Source organism: Apium graveolens, chromosome 3 (assembly GCF_009905375.1).
Source record: "Apium graveolens cultivar Ventura chromosome 3, ASM990537v1, whole genome shotgun sequence".
NCBI classification, from domain to species: domain Eukaryota; kingdom Viridiplantae; phylum Streptophyta; class Magnoliopsida; order Apiales; family Apiaceae; genus Apium; species Apium graveolens.
The window spans coordinates 38,923,165-38,941,851 of record NC_133649.1 but is presented as its reverse complement, the minus strand read 5'-3'; positions in this window follow the sequence as shown (position 1 = coordinate 38,941,851).

The window sequence follows — 18,687 nt, the reverse complement described above, 5'->3', positions numbered from 1 at the left end:
TGTATTTACGGTATTTTAACTGGTTGAAAATGAATAAACGAAATAAATGAAATAAGAAATAGACTATTTATATTTACGGAATATTGGTTCGTTCCGGATCGTTTTGGATCGATAAATTAGTTGCTTAGCCACTAAGTAACTACAAAATGATCCAAAAATAGATTACTTAGCCTCTAAGTAACTATAAAAACGATACAATTTAATACCAGATTTGGATAATTATCAAAACCGAGCTTTTCATAAAACACCATATACGAAAATAATGTAAAAATATTCCGTCTCTCGAGAATACGGGTTTTGTTGATTTAGTGAAATGATTATCGTATCGAAAATTGTACGCCGGGACGCGTACGGGTCAAACCGTAATCCGGATCAAAAAAGTTAAAACACAGAAAATGTCTGGAATTACCAGATTAGGTTAGGAAGGAGTTTTCAGAAGAGTTTCGGGTTATAAAAACGTAAAAATGGTTGAAGTTGGACGATTCCCGACTTTATAAAATAGTTTTTGTAATTATTCAGAAAATAATTAAAAATTCATAAATCATTATAAAATCATATAACAGTCCAAAAATTACCAGAAAAATATCACAATTATCTATATTTTATTCTGGACATTTAAAAATTAAAATATTCAAATAATATCATATATAAACATCCCAACATCAATTCCAATTATCATATAATTTACTAAAATTCACATAAAATCACATAAATAATTCCAATTAAAATAATAATAATATCTGAAAATATGAGATATTACAAATGCTATCATGGGGAGAACAGGGATACATGCCTTCAAGGCAGTCCCTTCTTCCTACCATTCAGTTATGAAGTTTCCCACCCGTAATGGGATTGGAGAAGAGAGAGGAGATCAAAAAATGGCTAGAAGTTGTTATGTAGCCTCTCTGAGGGCAGATGGAGTTGGGGGGGGCAAGTTCTACCTATTGAAGATCTGGATATTCGAGAGAACGATGAGAAAAGAAGAAAGCCGGCTGAAGACTTGGTTTCGATTCCTTTAGCTCCTGATGATCCTGAGAAAGTTACTTTTGTTGGAGCCACACTAGAAGAGCCCCTTAGAGGGAAGTTAGTGAAATTTTTGCAAGAAAATAGTGACGTATTCGCATGGTCGGCAGCTGATATGCCAGCCATAGACCCGGAACTAATTACTCACAAGCTGAATGTGGATCCGAGTTGGAAGACGGTGAAGCAAAAGAAAAGAAGTTTTGCCCCAGAAAGGCAAGAAGCTATATAACAAGAAGTAGAGAAGCTCTCAGAAGCTGGTTTCATTGAGGAGATACAATTTCCAGAATGGTTAGCAAACCCTGTAATGGTGAAAAAGGCCAATGGAAAATGGAGGATGTGTGTGGACTTCACTGATCTGAATGACGCATGCCCTAAGGACTGTTTCCCGTTGCCAATAATAGATACTTTGATAGATGCCACTGCTGGACATGAGATGCTAAGCTTCATGGATGGATTTAGTGGATACAATCAGATCAAGATACACAAGGACAACATCCCAAAGATATCGTTCATCACTGACTTTGGTATTTATTGTTACCTTGTTATGGCATTTGGTCTCAAGAATGCAGGAGCCACCTATCAAAGGCTGGTGAATAAAATTTGTAAGGATCTTATTGGTAAGACCATGGCAGTTTATGTTGATGACATGTTAGTCAAGAGTCTAGTGAAGACTGACCATATAACCCATTTGAGGGAAGCTTTCGAGATTCTGAGGTACCACAAGATGATGTTAAATCCTACAAAGTGTGCTTTCGGAGTAGGATCTGGAAATTTTTTGGGATTGATGGTCTCCAAGAGAGGAATCGAGGCCAATCCCGATAAAATAAAGGCAATCCTGGACATGGAGCCCCCAAAAACTATCAAAGATGTTCAATAGCTCACTGGAAGGGTTGCTGCATTGGGACGGTTCATCTCAAATTCAGGGGACAAATATTTGTCGTTCTTCAAGTCTTTAAAGAAAGTTAAGGATTTTGTATGGAGTGAAGAAAGCCAGAAGGCATTCGAAGAATTAAAAAAATATATGGCTCAGGCCCCGTTGCTGGCCAAGCCAGCTTCGAATGAAGTTTTATACTTATACTTGGCCGTTTCAGAGAGTGCCTTGAGCGCTGTATTGGTTAAGGAGGAACTAAAAATTTAGAAACCCGTGTACTATGTCAGTAAAATTCTGCATGGAGCTGAGTTGAATTATTCAACTATGAAAAGTTTGCTTTAGCCTTAGTAGTGGCCTCAAGAAAGTTGTGTCCTTACTTCCAGGCTTATAAGATTGAGGTGCTAACAAATCAACCCCTGAGAAATATCATTCATAGTCCCAAGGCTAGTGGGAGGTTGATCTAGTGGGAAATAGAGCTGGGAGAATTTGATATCAAGTATAAGCCACGAACGGCAATAAAAGCCCAAGCATTGGCTGACTTCGTGGTGGAATGTACCATACCCAACCAAGAAGTCGGGGGGCAGGAGGATACCATACATCAAGATAAGGAAGTTGATAAGGGGGACAAGGAACAGGATGATAAGGAGAAAGAATATTGGGTTCTCTATTTTGATGGAGCATCAAAAATAAATTCAAGTGGGGCAGGTTTGGTTTTACAAAGCCCTAATGGATTCTTGATTGAGTATGCCATGAAGTTAGACTTCCCGACCACAAACACTGAGGCAGAATATGAAGCTCTGATAGATGGCCTCGGCCTAGCAGGGATATTGAGAGTCAAGAACTTGAAGGTCTGTGGAGACTTGAAGTTGGTTATATCCCAGGTGAAGGGGGAGTTTAAGGCAAGGGATGATACGATGGCTAAATATGTCCGCCTAGTAAGGGCTGTAATGACCCAATTCGATGAATGCCATGTTGAGCACATTCCAAGGGAGGAAAATGTTAAGGCAGATGCCTTATCAAAGTTTGCTTCATCCGAGATAGAGGAAAGTTTAGGAAGTGTATACTTCCGCGTTCTGAAGACACAGAGCATTGATGTTAAGCTTGTAGCTCCTATAGGTCTGGGGACGTCATGGATAGATCCCATTAAGACTCACATTCAAAGCGGTTGGTTGCCAAATGATGCTACTGAAGCACGGAGGTTGGTTGTTCGAGCACTAAGATACTCTTTGATAGATAAGATCTTGTATAAAAGATCTTATGTGGTTCCTTACTTAAGGTGTCTCAGGCCCGATGAGGCACGCTTGGCTCTTGAAGAAGTACATGAAGGTATCTATGGGCAACACTTGGGGGGCAGCGCACTAGCTCATAAGATAACCCGTTTAGGTTTCTATTGGCCAGAAATAATGGCTGATGCCAAAGAATATGTGAAGAAGTGTGACCGCTGTAAGAAGCATGCACCTGTCGTTAGACAGCCCTCGAGATGCAGACCTCCATCAACTCACCCATCCCCTTTCCTATGTGGGGAATGGATATACTTGGGACTTTCCCCATGGCCACGTAACAAAGGAAGTTCCTGATTGTAGCCACTGATTATTTTACTAAGTGGATTGAATCCAAGCCTTTGGACAAAATCACAACTAAGAAGGTTGCACAATTCCTGTGGGAAAATATCATGTGCCGGTATGGAATTCCTCGCATCATGGTCACTGACAACGGAACATAGTTTAACAATGAGGAATTCAATAAGTATTGTGAGGAGAATGAAATTGAATTACGATTCACCTCTATGGCTCACCCGCAAGCCAATGGTCAAGCGAAAGTGGCGAATCGAATAATCCTGGATGGACTAAAGAAGAGGATCGAGAAGTCGAGGAATAACTGGGTGGATGAAATACTCCCAATACTATGGGCCTATAGGACCACCTATAGAGTCACGAATGGAGCAACTCCCTTCATGTTAGCATATGGGGCAGAAGCAGTTGTTCCTGTGGAGATATCACATTCCTCCCTCGGGGATTCAAGCTTTCAATGCTGAGGAGAATGAGGAAGGGCAAAGGTTAGCCCGAGATGAGGCACATGCGAAGATAGTGGAATATCAGAAAAAGGCTTCGTTCTACTACAACCTAAGGGTTAAAGAAAGGTTCTTCAAATAGGGTGACTTAGTCTTGAGGAAGGTGGAAGCTTCTGGTGTAGGGAAAAAGGGGAAGCTTGCCCCAAATTGGGAAGGGCCATACAAGGTCAAGAGTGTTTAAGGTAGAGGAACCTGCAAGCTTGAAACTATGGATGGTTTTGAATTCCCGAGAACTTGGCATGCACAAAACCTGAAGATTTACTATATGTGAAACGATTGAGAATGATTCTCACTTATTAAGATGACAAGTAGGTTGAAAAGCACCTTGAAGCTTTGCTTGCTTAGGATTTACATATTTTAGTTTTGTTTTAAGGTTTATTAAGACCTGTGTAAGGGATGAATCCCAACAATTTGTGAAATTCAGAAAGTTTTCAAAATATGTTTTAGTCTATGTGGCATGGCAAGTAACCTAAGTGCATAAAATGAAGCATAAAGCTCGATAAATAAAAGTAGTTCGAATAAATAATACAAAGTCTGATAAATAAAGTCTCGAAGACAAGATAAAATAAATAAGCCGCGCAGGGATGGAAAAGCTCTAAGGAGAAGAGGTGCCCTCGGCCTCCATATCATCATCTCCTCCGCTCTCGCTCGAAGTCTCTGTTGTATCGGAGGAAGAAGAACTATCATCCTCAGTAGGCCTGGAAGACGACTCGGGAGGAGGAAGAAGCGGGTCCTGAGGGATACGATCCGAGACAACTACTCGGGTACGAAACCTCTGCAGCAAAGCCTCGTCATCAGGGCAGGCATAGTCCGCTGGGTTAATATCAGGACAGGCCTCGTTCACGGTCCTAAGGGTCGTGTCCCAACCAGTCCTAAAAAACCAAGGGAAGACTGAGTCGTCCCTCACCCTTATAGACTGGGTAAACTCCTCCGAGTCCAGATAGTTATCGATCGCCTTATCTTTCTCGGCCCGTAGCACCACCAGCTCGGCGTTAGACTCCCCGAGCTCCTCCTCCTTACGTTTCAGCTTCCGCTCCAAAGCGGCGTACTTCTTCTGCTGCCTCCTGAAGGCATTATCAGCTTTGTCAGAGGCCCTCTTCCATGATTCAGCTTGCCTCACAGCGCCTTGGAAGTAGGCGTTAGACTGAAACGAAATAATAAACAAAAGTGTAAGGCAAGTGAATGCTACAAGTAAGAAAGAAAAATTTTAAGAAATAATCATACCGAGGCTAAGGACTGAGCTCCCATGAGCTTTATCCTCTCCAAGTCAGGAGTAGCCACCATATCGGTGAAGTCCTTGGCAGTTACGCCATGGTAAGACCAATCCCAGGCGTGCTTCATGGATCCAACCACGGTATCCCCTCGACAGAATCCCCAGAGAGGCTGAAAGGCGCCCGTAGCAGCAGAGACAGGAGCAGCAGTAGCGATAGGGGCACTGTGGCCCTCAACTCCCTCAGCCAGAACCTCAACCATGGGCTCCTTGTGCTTCTGTAGGAAGGTAGGCTCCGTAGCCTTTCCTCGACTATCTAGGCCCGCAAGACGAGCCTTCTTCATCCTGGCAATCTCCTCAACGAGAGGCACATTATCCTCGTTAATCTCCTTAGCAGCTACAAAACAAAAGAAAAAACAAAATAAGTGGTGTTGATAATGCATGAAATGAAATAAAAATGAGAAGGGAAGAAAAATACCCTGTTGAGAAACAGAGGATAGCCCCACGTGGATGTGGGAGAACTCCTCTAAAAGAGTCCAGCTGATAGTGGCACCGTCATCTCGAGTAAGCTCCTCATAAATGATAGTTTCCTCGGGAGTTAAGTGAATGGATTTGAGGCTACCATCACTAACCTTCCCGAAAGAAGATCTGAAGAGGGTGCCCTAGTCACCATTCTCCCACCTTATCCCGACAAAACTATTCCTCCAATTTTGGTTATTGTCGGGAATAGAGGCGCTGTTAAAAATATGCTTATACTTGGGCCTTTGTTTAACATAGACCCAACCATAGTTACCAGAAGAGCTGTTGTAACATTGAAAAACCTTCCTAAAAACAGCTACGGATAAGGGAAAACCTCCCCTAAGACAACAAACCATAAAACATAGAATGTTCCTCCAAGCGTTTGGAGGAAGCTGACATGGTTTTATTTGTAAATCAGCTAGAAGGTGAGGAATAAAGGGATGAAAAGAAAACCTAAGCCCGGCATCAAGGGCATCTGTGTAAATAAAAAGAGTATCGGGTTTCCAGTGACAAGTACGGTCGCCACCAGAAACTGGAACTAGCCTAAGGGGAGGACGAACGTTATAACCTGCATTTAACTTATCATAATCTATATTATGGCAAGTGTTGCAATGATTAAAAGAGTCGAGATGAGCGGTGGAGGGATATTCGTCCCCCCTAGTATTAATCATATCAATCAAAGACATGTAAGAAGAGCGGATCTCGATACCCTTACCTCGTTTTGAAGCCGAGGCAATCTTGGCCGCCCTCTCAGCACCTTTGTCTGCCATTGATAGAGAATGAAGAGACCGGAAAACTCTTAGAGAATGAAGGATGTTGAGAGTGTTGAGAGAAGAGGAAGGAGTTTGAGTAGGAATGAAATGAGAAGTGTGAGGAAATCACACTCTCATACCACCCTTATATAGCCAAAAAGAAGGCAAACTGGGCCTTAGAAAAGCCCATTTGGGCCCAAAAATGGAAGAATCCGAAATGTTCCAGAAAATCTTGGAAAGTTTTTTTAGAATATTATGATATTATTTGGAAAAATCTAGAAGAGTCTAGAAAATCCAGAATGTTTTGGAAGTTGGGCTTAAGGATTAAGGCCCAACCCAAGTTTAAATGGGCCTGGGATATTAAAAACCATGTAAAGGCCCATGACAGAAAATATATCAAGCCCAGAAAAGGGCCCAAATATTTGAATTGAAGGATTAAGGCCTATTTAGGTCAGGGAAAAGCCCAGCTTGAGGCCCAAATATTTTTCAAAAGATAAGCCTAGAAAAAGGCCCAGCTAATTGAAAATGACCAAAAATATAAGCCTAGAAAAAGGCCCAGCTAATTGAAGATGGCCCAAAAACTAAGCCCAGGAAGTTAGGGATAAAAAGTTGATTTTCTGACCTAATTCGACCAAAACTAGTATTATGTTCTTGGTCGAATAATTGAGGTCGAAATGGCTACGATCAGGACTGAAAAAGTGGATAAAACGATCAGAACCAGACCCAATTCGACCAGGAATCATATGGAAAATCTGGTCGAAATGCTTGAGGTCGAATTGGCTTCGACTTGGGCTTAAAATAGTGGTTAATTCGGTCAAAAAATGGGGAATCCTGACCGAAAGGATTAAAAATCTGATCGAAATGCATAAAAAATATATATGGGGTGAAAATCCTGGCCGAAATTCGACCAGGATTTCTGCTCGAATGGTCCTCCTCGAAACCCTGTCGACTAGGGTAATTAGAAGGTTAATTCGACCAGGATCCTGGTCGAACCAGGTATATATAAAAAAAAAGAAAAAGAGAAGAAAAAGGGAAGAAAAAAGAGAAAAAGAGGGAAGAAAATCCTAAAAAAAGAAAATCAAGGAAATTTCTTAAAATATTTTCTGAAAATTATGGATAAATCCCATAATTAAGGAAAAAAATCCAGAAAATTATGGATAAATCCCAGAATTAAGGGAAAAATCCAGAAAATTAAGGATAAATCCCAGAATTAAGGGAAAAAATCCAGAAAATTAAGGATAAATCCCAGAATTAAGGGAAAAATCCATAAAATTAAGGGTAAACCTTGAAATTAAGGGGAAAATCCAGAAAATTAAGAATAAACCCTAAAATTAAGGGAAAAATCCCATAATTCAGGGAAAATTCCTGGAAATCAAGATAATTCCTAATAAATAGGGATTAAAGCAGATCGTTGTGAATGTGTAGGTCGCTCCATACTTTACGCAAAATGATACCCTGTAAGGGAACGAATGAACTTAACTTCTGCGAAACCTAGTCACTGTTTCCCAAAAGTTAGGGGTAAATGATAGGGAATAAATAAATTTTGATTACGTAGTTAATGTTGCATTAATTACACATGATTTGGGCTACAAGGCCCAATAAGAAGATGTATGACATTCAGACCAAAAAGGTTAACACATTGATCAGGCCTGATGGATCAGATCAGGCCTGATGGAACAAAGAAGACCCAAAACCCTGAATATTAATTAATTTCGTAATTAAATAATAGGGGAGAAAAATAGCTATTAAGATAAGTCCTAGTGGGGATATAAATCCTTGTGGATTGACCTCCAAGGAACCTCATGGGATAAGGAATCAGCTTCCTACTTCCTAGGACTCCAAAGTCCATTCTAATTCTGAGACTTGACCACCAAGTCTCCTAACCCAAGTCCAATTCAAGGACTCTCAACATCTATATAAGGGGCCTCACCCCATAAATTAGAACTACGTTTTTTGACTTGTTCCTTGGCAATCAGCAAGGTACGTAGGCATCTTGTTAAGACAGATCGAGTCACGAAACACAAGAGCAGTCAAATCGAGCCTCGAAGCTCACGTTCCTTAGTAATAAATACATCAATTATATACCTTAGTTTTTAATCCATAACAATTATTATTATTATTATTATTATTATTATTATTATTATTATTATTATTATTATTATTATTATTATCATCATCATCAAATTACGCATATTTATCAAAATTTTAAGGTAAGATTTTGGTACATACTCATAGCGGGATAGTCACAAATTGTCCACATAAGAACCGCTCTTATTGTAAAAAAAAATTTCAAAGATTGGTTATATGTTTCCACTCCGGTATTCCAGAACATCTTCAATTCATCGATGAGAAGGCCTTAGACAAATGTTAATATCTTTTCCAATGATATTTGTGTAGGGTTTCGAGCACATAAACGCAATGGAAACAATAATTAAAAATGTGAAAAATCAGAATTTTCAAACCCACCGCAGGATCCATGCAAAAAATAGATATTTAATTCTTAGATCAGATTATTTACTTTAAGAAGCTTTACACATTGGTTGACTAATGAAGATCCAAAGCTTGTTCAATAACCACGTATCCGGCTCTCGCGATCTACGCTCTATCGGTATCCACACGAATGTTTGAACACAAGGATTGAATGTGTACTAGCACAAACTCGTTTCTTCTTGCTCTCTCCATATTCTCCCTTGGTGGCTAGGGTTTTAGTAAAAGTCATGCATACAAAAATCAGCCACAAGAGATATTATATAGAGAGTAGAAAAATGAATTATAACTCTTAACTAATTAGGAGTTATTATTAAGTTAAAATTCCTATTTGTATAATAATTAAGTCACACTTAATTATTTAACAACTGAATTTCATAATTAATATTAGTAAATTCGAATATCAATATTTATCTAATAAATTAAGTCATACTTAATTAATATTATAAATAATTCGAATTACTTTAATATAATTTAAATCCAATTTAAATTAAATAATCCTTCAAGCATTCTTTGTGTGTGACCCTATAGGTTATTATTAAGTTGGCAACGAATTTTAAATCTAATTTAAAATCGTAAACAATGAACGGTATCTAGTATATCATCATTGCTACCCAAGTAATAATAATTGAATCGGTGATCGATTAAACCTTTCGTGTATAATGTACAATGTAATGTAATCCCTTTAACCAAATATTATAGATTAAACTAGAGGCATGTAATGTGTCATCCTCATCATAGTTTAATCCAAGTTTCCTTGATCGATGAGTAGACTATCATATCAAATCAACATTTGAGCGTGACCACACATTTTATAGTCTAGCTCACACAAGAGGCCAATAATATCACTTCTCAAATAGGAGGGTTAAATCCCATCTAGATCATTCATATTTCTCATACGATTCATAATATACCCAATGTCCACTTTTATCATTACTCGGTCAATGATAACTTTTAATGGAATCAATGTATATTAATTCTCGTATAGAAATATAATGACTTCATGTCTAAGGACCATTACATCATTATCACTGTGAGAATTACTTATGACACAATAGATATTTAGAATCTCATATCGGGTCTGTCCAGCACCATGTACATATACATATGCCTGTGTCTTTGAATTTGTGTCACTATACATATGATCATTGCGATGTGATCATCAGTCAACAAACACACCAGTCTTAATGCATTATTATTGTCCCCTAATAATAATACTCGGCCAAGGACCTTTAGGAATATTGATACTATTCTCATAATCTCATTTCTAAGTCACGTACTTAGAGATATAGAATTTTATATCATATTTCAAGGACATATATTAATCTAACATTTATATCACGGTAAATTAAGAATTAATAAATTATAAAGGGAATAATTGATAAAACATAAACATTAATAATCCAAATGTCTTAAACTAAAACATCATAGTGTTGTCTCTCGGGCACAAACGCCAACAATCTCCCACTTGCACTAGAGCCAATCACCCATGTATCTAATACTCATGGAACTAGTATGACAATCATGCTTCTGCTGCAACAAAGCCTTAGTCAGTGGGTCTGTAACACTATCATTACTATGTACTTTACATTTATATCTCCTTGATCATTAATCTCATTAATAAGGTGATATTTCTTAAGGACATGCCTAAACAGTCTCCTCGACCATTTTATAAGCATCAATATATTTGGATTCCATTATAGAATCATCAATGTTCTTGTTGTGAACCATTCCAGCTAACATAACTTATATTTAGACAAAACACAAACCAGACATAGACACATAATTATCCTTGTCTATCCATAAATTAGGTTAAAAAACTTGTATCAGTGTAACCCTTTACAACTACTTCCGTATCTTCTCCTTACATCAAAAATAAATCTTTAGTCCTCTTTTAGTACCTAAGAATATTCTTGACAACTATCCAGTGACCCTCACCTAGATTAGACTGGAATATGTTCGTCATGCTCAAAGCATACGAAATATTAGGACAAGTACATATCATTGCATATATTATAGATCCAATTGTCGAAGCATATGAAGCTTTTCTAAGATTGCCCTTATCATCTTATGATTTAGGTAGTTATCCTATGAGATCACTATCTCATGAGACATCAAAACATATTCTTTCTTTGTCTCTTACATCATAAAATACTTTATCAATGTATGTACTCCGACTAGGTTGATTAATCTCTTCAATCTATCTCTATAGATCTTGATCCCTAATATATAGGTAGCATCTCCTAAGTTTTTCCTCGAGAAACTATTTCTCAACCAAATCTTAACAGCCTGTAAAGAAGGTATGCCATTCCTTATTTGTTATATGTCATCTACATGTAATACTAGGAATGTCATATGGCTCCCACTAACCTTCTTGTAAATACATGGTTCATCATCAGTTTGAATAAAGTCAAACTCTTTGACCATTTCATCAAAATGAATATTCATTCTCCTTGAGGCTTGCTTCAATCTATAAATAGATAGAAGTAACTTACAAACTATCTTAGTAAACTTTGGATCGGAAAAACCCTCAGGTTGTATCATATATACATCCTCTTCAAGGCTCCCATATAAGAAAGCAGTTTTGACATCCATTTGCTAAATCTCATAGTCAAAGTAAGAAACCATTGCAAACAATATCCTGATGGACTTGACCATAGTAACCGGTGAAAAATTCTCATCATAGTCTATACCATGAATTTGTTTGAAACCTTTTCCACTAGTCGCGTCTTATAGGTCTGTGCTTTACCATCCATGTCAGTTTTCTTCTTGAAAACCCACTTGCACCCTATAGGTTTTACCCTTTTGAGTGGATCAATTAAAGTCAATACTTTATTTTGATACATGGATTCCGTCTCGGATTTCATGGCCTCTAGCCATCTCTCGGAGTCTGAACTGTTCATAGCATCTTGGTAGGTGAGAGGCTTATCATTATCCGTAAGCATCACATCACCATCTTGAGTCAAAAAAATTCATAATTTCTCCCAGGATCATGGTGAATCCTACTAGATCTATGAATAACCTGTGTTTCTTGGACAGGATTATTTTCAACATTTTGATGTACATCCTGATCTTATTCCAACTCTGGTTTAATGTTATTATGTGGTTCTCGATCTTCATTGAGATGTATTATCCTCCCACTGATTTTCTTAGAAAGTAGTTTCCCCTCAAGAAATACAACGACCTGAGTAACAAACACTTTGTTCTCGGAAGGAAACGCTTCACGTCCCCAAATTTTCATAAATGACATGCTATGACATTTATCACTCTATATCTCATACGGAGTATTTTAAACCTCTTTAGTCGGAACTTGGTTAAGTGTATATGCAATTGTTTCTAGAGCATAACCCTAGAAACTGAATGGAAGATCCGCTTGACTCATCATCGATCGCACTATGTCCAACAAGGTATGATTTCTCCTCTCAGAATCTCTATTCCATTGAGGTGTTACAGAAAGAGTAAGTTATGATACACTATCATACTCCTTCAAGAAACTCTTGAAATTGAGGTTTAAGTATTCTCCTCCACGATCTGATCGTAAAACTTTTATACTTTTTCCTTGTTTGTTTTTCTACTTTGGCCTTATATTCTTTGAACATTTCAAAAGAATCATATTTATTTTTCATAAAAACCACATATCAATATCTACTGAAATCATCAGTAAATGTTATGAAGTAGTATAAGCCACCCCTTGCCAGCATACGCATTCGACCACATACATCATTATGTATAAGTCATAATCGTTCGGTGGCCCTTTCACCTGATCAGGTAAAAGAAGCTTTAGTCATTTTGCCAATGAGACAAAGTTCGCATCTTCCGTATGATTCAAAATCAAACTTAATCCAAGTATTCATCTATATGTAACTCAGAAATGTGTTTCTCATTAATATGGCTTAACGACAATGCTAGAGGTAATGTTTGATTTAAGTCAACTTGGAACATATAAATTGTTAACTAATTGTGCAACATTATAAGTATTATCATTGAAATAGAATAAACAACTATTGTTTATTTAATTAAAATGAAAACCTATCTTGTCATGACAAGAAATTGACTTAATATATCCGCTAAAGGCAGGCACGTAATAACAATTTATCAAGTTCTCAATCTCGCCTTATGGGCAAAATTAGGTATCGAGTTCCTTCAACTAGAGCAACAACTTTTGCTCCAATTCTAACCCTATACCTGAAGCTTGACCATTGCTAGTCTTCTTCTTTAGATCTTCCAAACAAGCTCGACAATTTAACTTCCAATCATCCAATTATTTCCACAGAAATGACAATCATCTCCTTTAGCAACACCACTATCAGGCTTCAAAATCCCTTTGGGATTGGACTTTGGTTTGGCACCGAATAAGATCAAATCTTTACCTTGCATGTCCACTTTCCTTTCCCATTTGCATTCCATGTGTACATCATCTATATGGACGTAATTCATGCCTTTACCGTGTTATTTTCAGCAGTTCTAAACATGCTTAACAACTCAGTGAGTGTTCTGTCTATCTCATTCCATTTGTTCTTAATAAACTAATAATAGATGTTGTTCAAAGATTGTTTGATTAAATCAAGCTGAGTCTCTAGACTATTCTTGAAACCAAAAATATCAAGGTACATATACCTATCATCTTTAGAACATGTGGTCCAACCGGATATCATTCTCCCATTAATGCAAAAGTATGGTGCCTTATTATTGTCAAATTTTTCTGACGAGCCTATCATTCAAACATCCTTTGAATGTGCTTAATCATATCATAAGCATCATTACGCTCTTGTTTGTTCTAAAGCTCAGTACTCATAATTACAAGCATGAGACATGAAATGTCAGTTGCATAATCAATTTGCTTCTGGTAAGCATTTTTTTCAACACATGTTTCATTCTCAGCTTGAAGAAATAAGGGAGGGGTTTGAGTGACATCCTTGAACCTGAGGATAATCCTCTAGTTCCCATGTCAATTGAGGAAATTATTTCATGTCAGCTTGTCTTTCTCAAGGACTATTACATAGAGAGGTTATTTGTGTTATTTGTAATTTGATATCTTCAATATTAAAGTGCATAAAATGACTTAGTCTATAGATGATCATTAAATTATGTTCAAGTGATTATTCATATATATACACACAATATATATCTCCCACTATTTTTATCAAATCAATAGCCTTAACTATTAATTCGGAAAGAATATCTTCTATATCCTTTCTAGTGAGCCAAGATCCATATTTCACCATGCGTTAGGTCAGCTTTGGCTTTTCTCCTAAAACATGATTATTTAGGTAGACAACATTTGTCAATTATATCAACTATATAACTCTTGGATAGCTTGGTAGAACAATATTTGTTCATATTTATCTAATAAATCTCGCCAAACTCTATGCATCTAAGTTCACAATCCTATTATGGTAACTTAGTTAAGTCAAACCCAATAGTCAAAAAGTATCAATATACTTCAACACATCTCCCACGATAGATGGGAGTACTTCGCTTTGGCAAACCCACTCCTTTTCGATCTAGGGTTAAAGCATTAGACTCATTGGAAGGTATCTGATCAACTTAATATTAACTTTAGGGTTTTGTTAATTTTAAAATGATCATGATCACATCATAAATAGATTCTCAATTTTTCCTTGAATAAAATACTTCAAATCAATATTCGTCAATGGTTTGATTTCTAGGTAGTGAGGGAGTCACAGCGGTCTCGCTTAAAACCCACAACCTTACAAGTTCAATGAACTCACTTTTGACAAAATCACCCCATGTCAGAAATAAAGAAAATTTGTATTTTATTCCGTGTTTCGTAAACACGAGAATCCCATAATCGTTTTTTCATTTTAAAAACTTGAGTCATTACAGATTTTATCTTATTTAGCAAGCATGGCATGGGTGTCGTATCTAATACATACATCCTTAATCGAATTAAGCATGCATCTTAATAAACTACTCTACACATACATTCATCATATATGCATACATATGTAAAGTGCAATAAATAAAAGTGTTTGTTTATGGCTTTATCCTATGTGATCTTCATCAAGTAATGACAAAGATCTAGGTCAATCTAAGGTGAAAAATAAATACAGGCTAACCATTACATGTCTTCTTTCTTGTATTGCTTCCTTGGATGGCCTCCATGTGGGATTACCCTTGATCTTCAAATCTTCATGTATTCATGTACATTACAAGAATGAAATATGAAAACTAATCTAATGAACTTACAAGAAGAACTCGAATTACATTCGAGATTTAATAATTACAAGATTAAACGACATGCAAATCGTATTTGAAAAACCAAAACCAGTAACCTAAGGTCATAAGCTATAACCATCCACCGTGCTCAATTAACACAAAAGAACATGTTAAAATACATAATCTGATCTTAACATATCATCATGATCTAATCATAAAAACCAAATATTGGAAAAATCAGAAAATTCGAAATTAAATCTGATAACATTAAATCACAGATTACAGGGCCTAAACGACGTCAAACGCCTTACAGATCATTCGATGATAGATTTAGCTATCAGTTACGTTCAGACGCTCGATTCCATATAAAATAACGTATTTGTTCGCTAAAATCGAACACCATATACAGATTTCAGCAAATCCGCTGCATCCGATTCAGAATCGTATCAAATACGATTCTTATAATAAGCACAAACACAAAACATGTATATATCAGTATATATATAAATTATATAATCATCATATGATTATACAACTCTCATGAATATCATATATTCAAAACATATATATACAGACGCATATATAAATATAACATGTAAAACATACAAAATCGCATACATAACAGTCATGGAATATTGTATACATGTTATCATCATAAAACAATTAAACACATAAATGAATTAAACACTTTTCGCAAGTAGCTCTGATGCTATTATTGGGTTTCGAGCACATAAACGCAACGAAAACAATAATTAAAAACGTGAAAATCAGAATTTTCGAAACCCACCGCAAGATCCAAGCGAAAAATAGATATATAATTCGTATATCAGATTGTTTACCTTAAGAAGCTTTACAAATTGGTTGACTAATGGAGATCCAAAGCTTGTTCAATCACCACGCATGTTCAATCACCACGCATCCCGCTCTCGCGGTCTACGCTCTATTGGTATCCACACGAATGCTTGAACACAAGGATTGAATGTGTACTAGCACAAACTCGTTTCTTCTTACTCTCTCCATCTTCTCCCTTGGTGGCTAGGGTTTTAGTAAAAGTCATGCATACAAAATCAGCCACAAGAGATATTATATAGAGAGTAGAAAAATGAATTATAACTCTTAACTAATTAGGAGTTATTATTAATTCAAAATTCCTATTTGTATAATAATTAAGTCACACTTAATTATTTAACAACTGAATTTCATAATTAATATTAGTAAATTCGAATATCAATATTTATCTAATTAATTAAGTCATACTTAATTAATATTATAAATAATTCGAATTACTTTAATATAATTTAAATCCAATTTAAATTAAATAATCCTTCAAGCATTTTTTGTGTGTGACCCTATAGGTTATTATTACGTTGGCAACGAATTTTAAATCTAATTTAAAATCGTAAATAATGAGCGGCATCTAGTAATACATCATTGATACCCAAGTAATAATAATTAAATCGGTGATCGATTAAACCTTTCGTGAATAATGTACAATGTAATATAATCCATTTAACTAAATATTATATATTAAACTAAAGGCATGTAGTGTGTCATCCTCAAGTTTAATCCAAGTTTCCTTGATCGATGAGTAGACTATCATATCAAATCAACATTTGAGCGTGGCCACGCATTTCATAGTCTAGCTCACACAAGAGACCAATAATATCACTCCTAAAATTGGAGGGTTAAATCCCAACTAGATCATTCATATTTCTCATACGATTTATAATATACCCAATGTCCACTTTTATCATTACCCGGTCAAGGATAACTTTTAATGAAATCAATGTATATTAATTCTCGTATAGAAATATAATGACTTCAGGTCTAAGGACCATTACATCATTACCACTGTGAGAATTACTTATGACACAACAGACATGTAGAATCTTACATCGGGTCTGTCCAGCACCATGTACATATACATATGCCTGTGTTTTTTACTTTAATATCACTATACCTATGATCAATGAGATGTGATCATCAGTCAACAAACACACCAGTCTTAATGCATTATTATTGTCCCCTAATAATAATACTCGACCAGGGACCTTTAGAAATATTGATACTATTCTCATAATCTCATTTCTAAGTCACGTACTTAGAGATATAGAATTTCATATCATATTCCAAGGACATTTATTAATCTAACATTTATATCGTAGTAAATTAAGAATTAATAAATTATAAAGGGAATAATTGATAGAACATAAACATTAATAATCCAAATATCTTAAACTAAAACATCATAGTGTTGTCTTTAGGGCACAAACACTAACAATTTGGACCCAGTACTATATCGGTCATAAACATATAAGGCTTTTTCATACACATTGATGGTGGAGGATTATAAAAAACTACCACCACGGGCCAGACACTATATATCTTTTTTCCGGTAAGGCCAAAGGGGTTGAACCCATCGGTCGCAAGGCCAAGCCTTATATTACGAATCTCTTGAGTAAATGATGGATATCTATGGTCAATTTTTTTTCACTCTTTTCCATCCGCGGGATGACTAATTTCTCCATATTTCACATTTCTATTCTTGTACCATCCCATGTGATCGGATGTATGTGCCCACATATATAAACGTTGTAGTCGAGAAATCAAAGTTAAGTGTCTTAAGATTTTTGGGTAATTTTTTACCATGTTTCCTGAAAATTTCCCGATAACGATCTTCATTACATATATCACAGACAACTTTATCCTTGTCATCTCCATTAAAAGGCATACAATCATTCTCACATAAATCAATTTTTTCATATTCAACCCTCAAACCCAACATAATTTTTTTTATTACATAATAAGTTTAGAGCAATGTATGTTTTTTTGGTAACACATCTGTAAGAAGTTTAAGCAAAATATCAAAAACTTTATTACTACAATGTGAGTTATTTTTGAATTCCAACAATTTTGTGGTAAAGTTTAATCTTGTGTACTTTGTATTATCGGGATAAATAGGTGCTCCATTTTTAAAAATAACCTCGTACAATATTTTAGCTCTATCATTTGGAGCTTCTTCTACATTCATAGTTCCCGTATATGTGGTGTAATAAAATTCATAATTATTACCGTTAAATTCATGTAACATCGCATTCAAATCTACCGGTTCTTCTACTATCGGAGGTTCCCGAACACAATAACGACGATGTGATGTTTGACTACGTTTTCTTCCTATTTTTTTCACTGTGCGACGTCCACACAGTATAACCCTCAAGCATCCCTTTAGCGAGAAAATGAAATCTAACATCATCGATATTTAACCAATTCAAATTTTTACAACATTTACAAGTACAGTTCATTGTACCATCTTCTTAAGTCCATTTCCGCTTGCAAATTTTTAAAATGTTTCTACATCAATTCCATATTCTGGAGTCAATAAAATTATATCACTCTGCAATTGATTATTAATCCAACTTCGATCAATGGTTTCCATCTACAATAATATATATTTAACATAAAAAATACTCAAATAATTTGACATGCATTTCATAAAAAATTAAAAGCATTTAATCTTCTTATTTAATACCTACAAAACGACATTTAATATATACAACAAACACATACATTGATT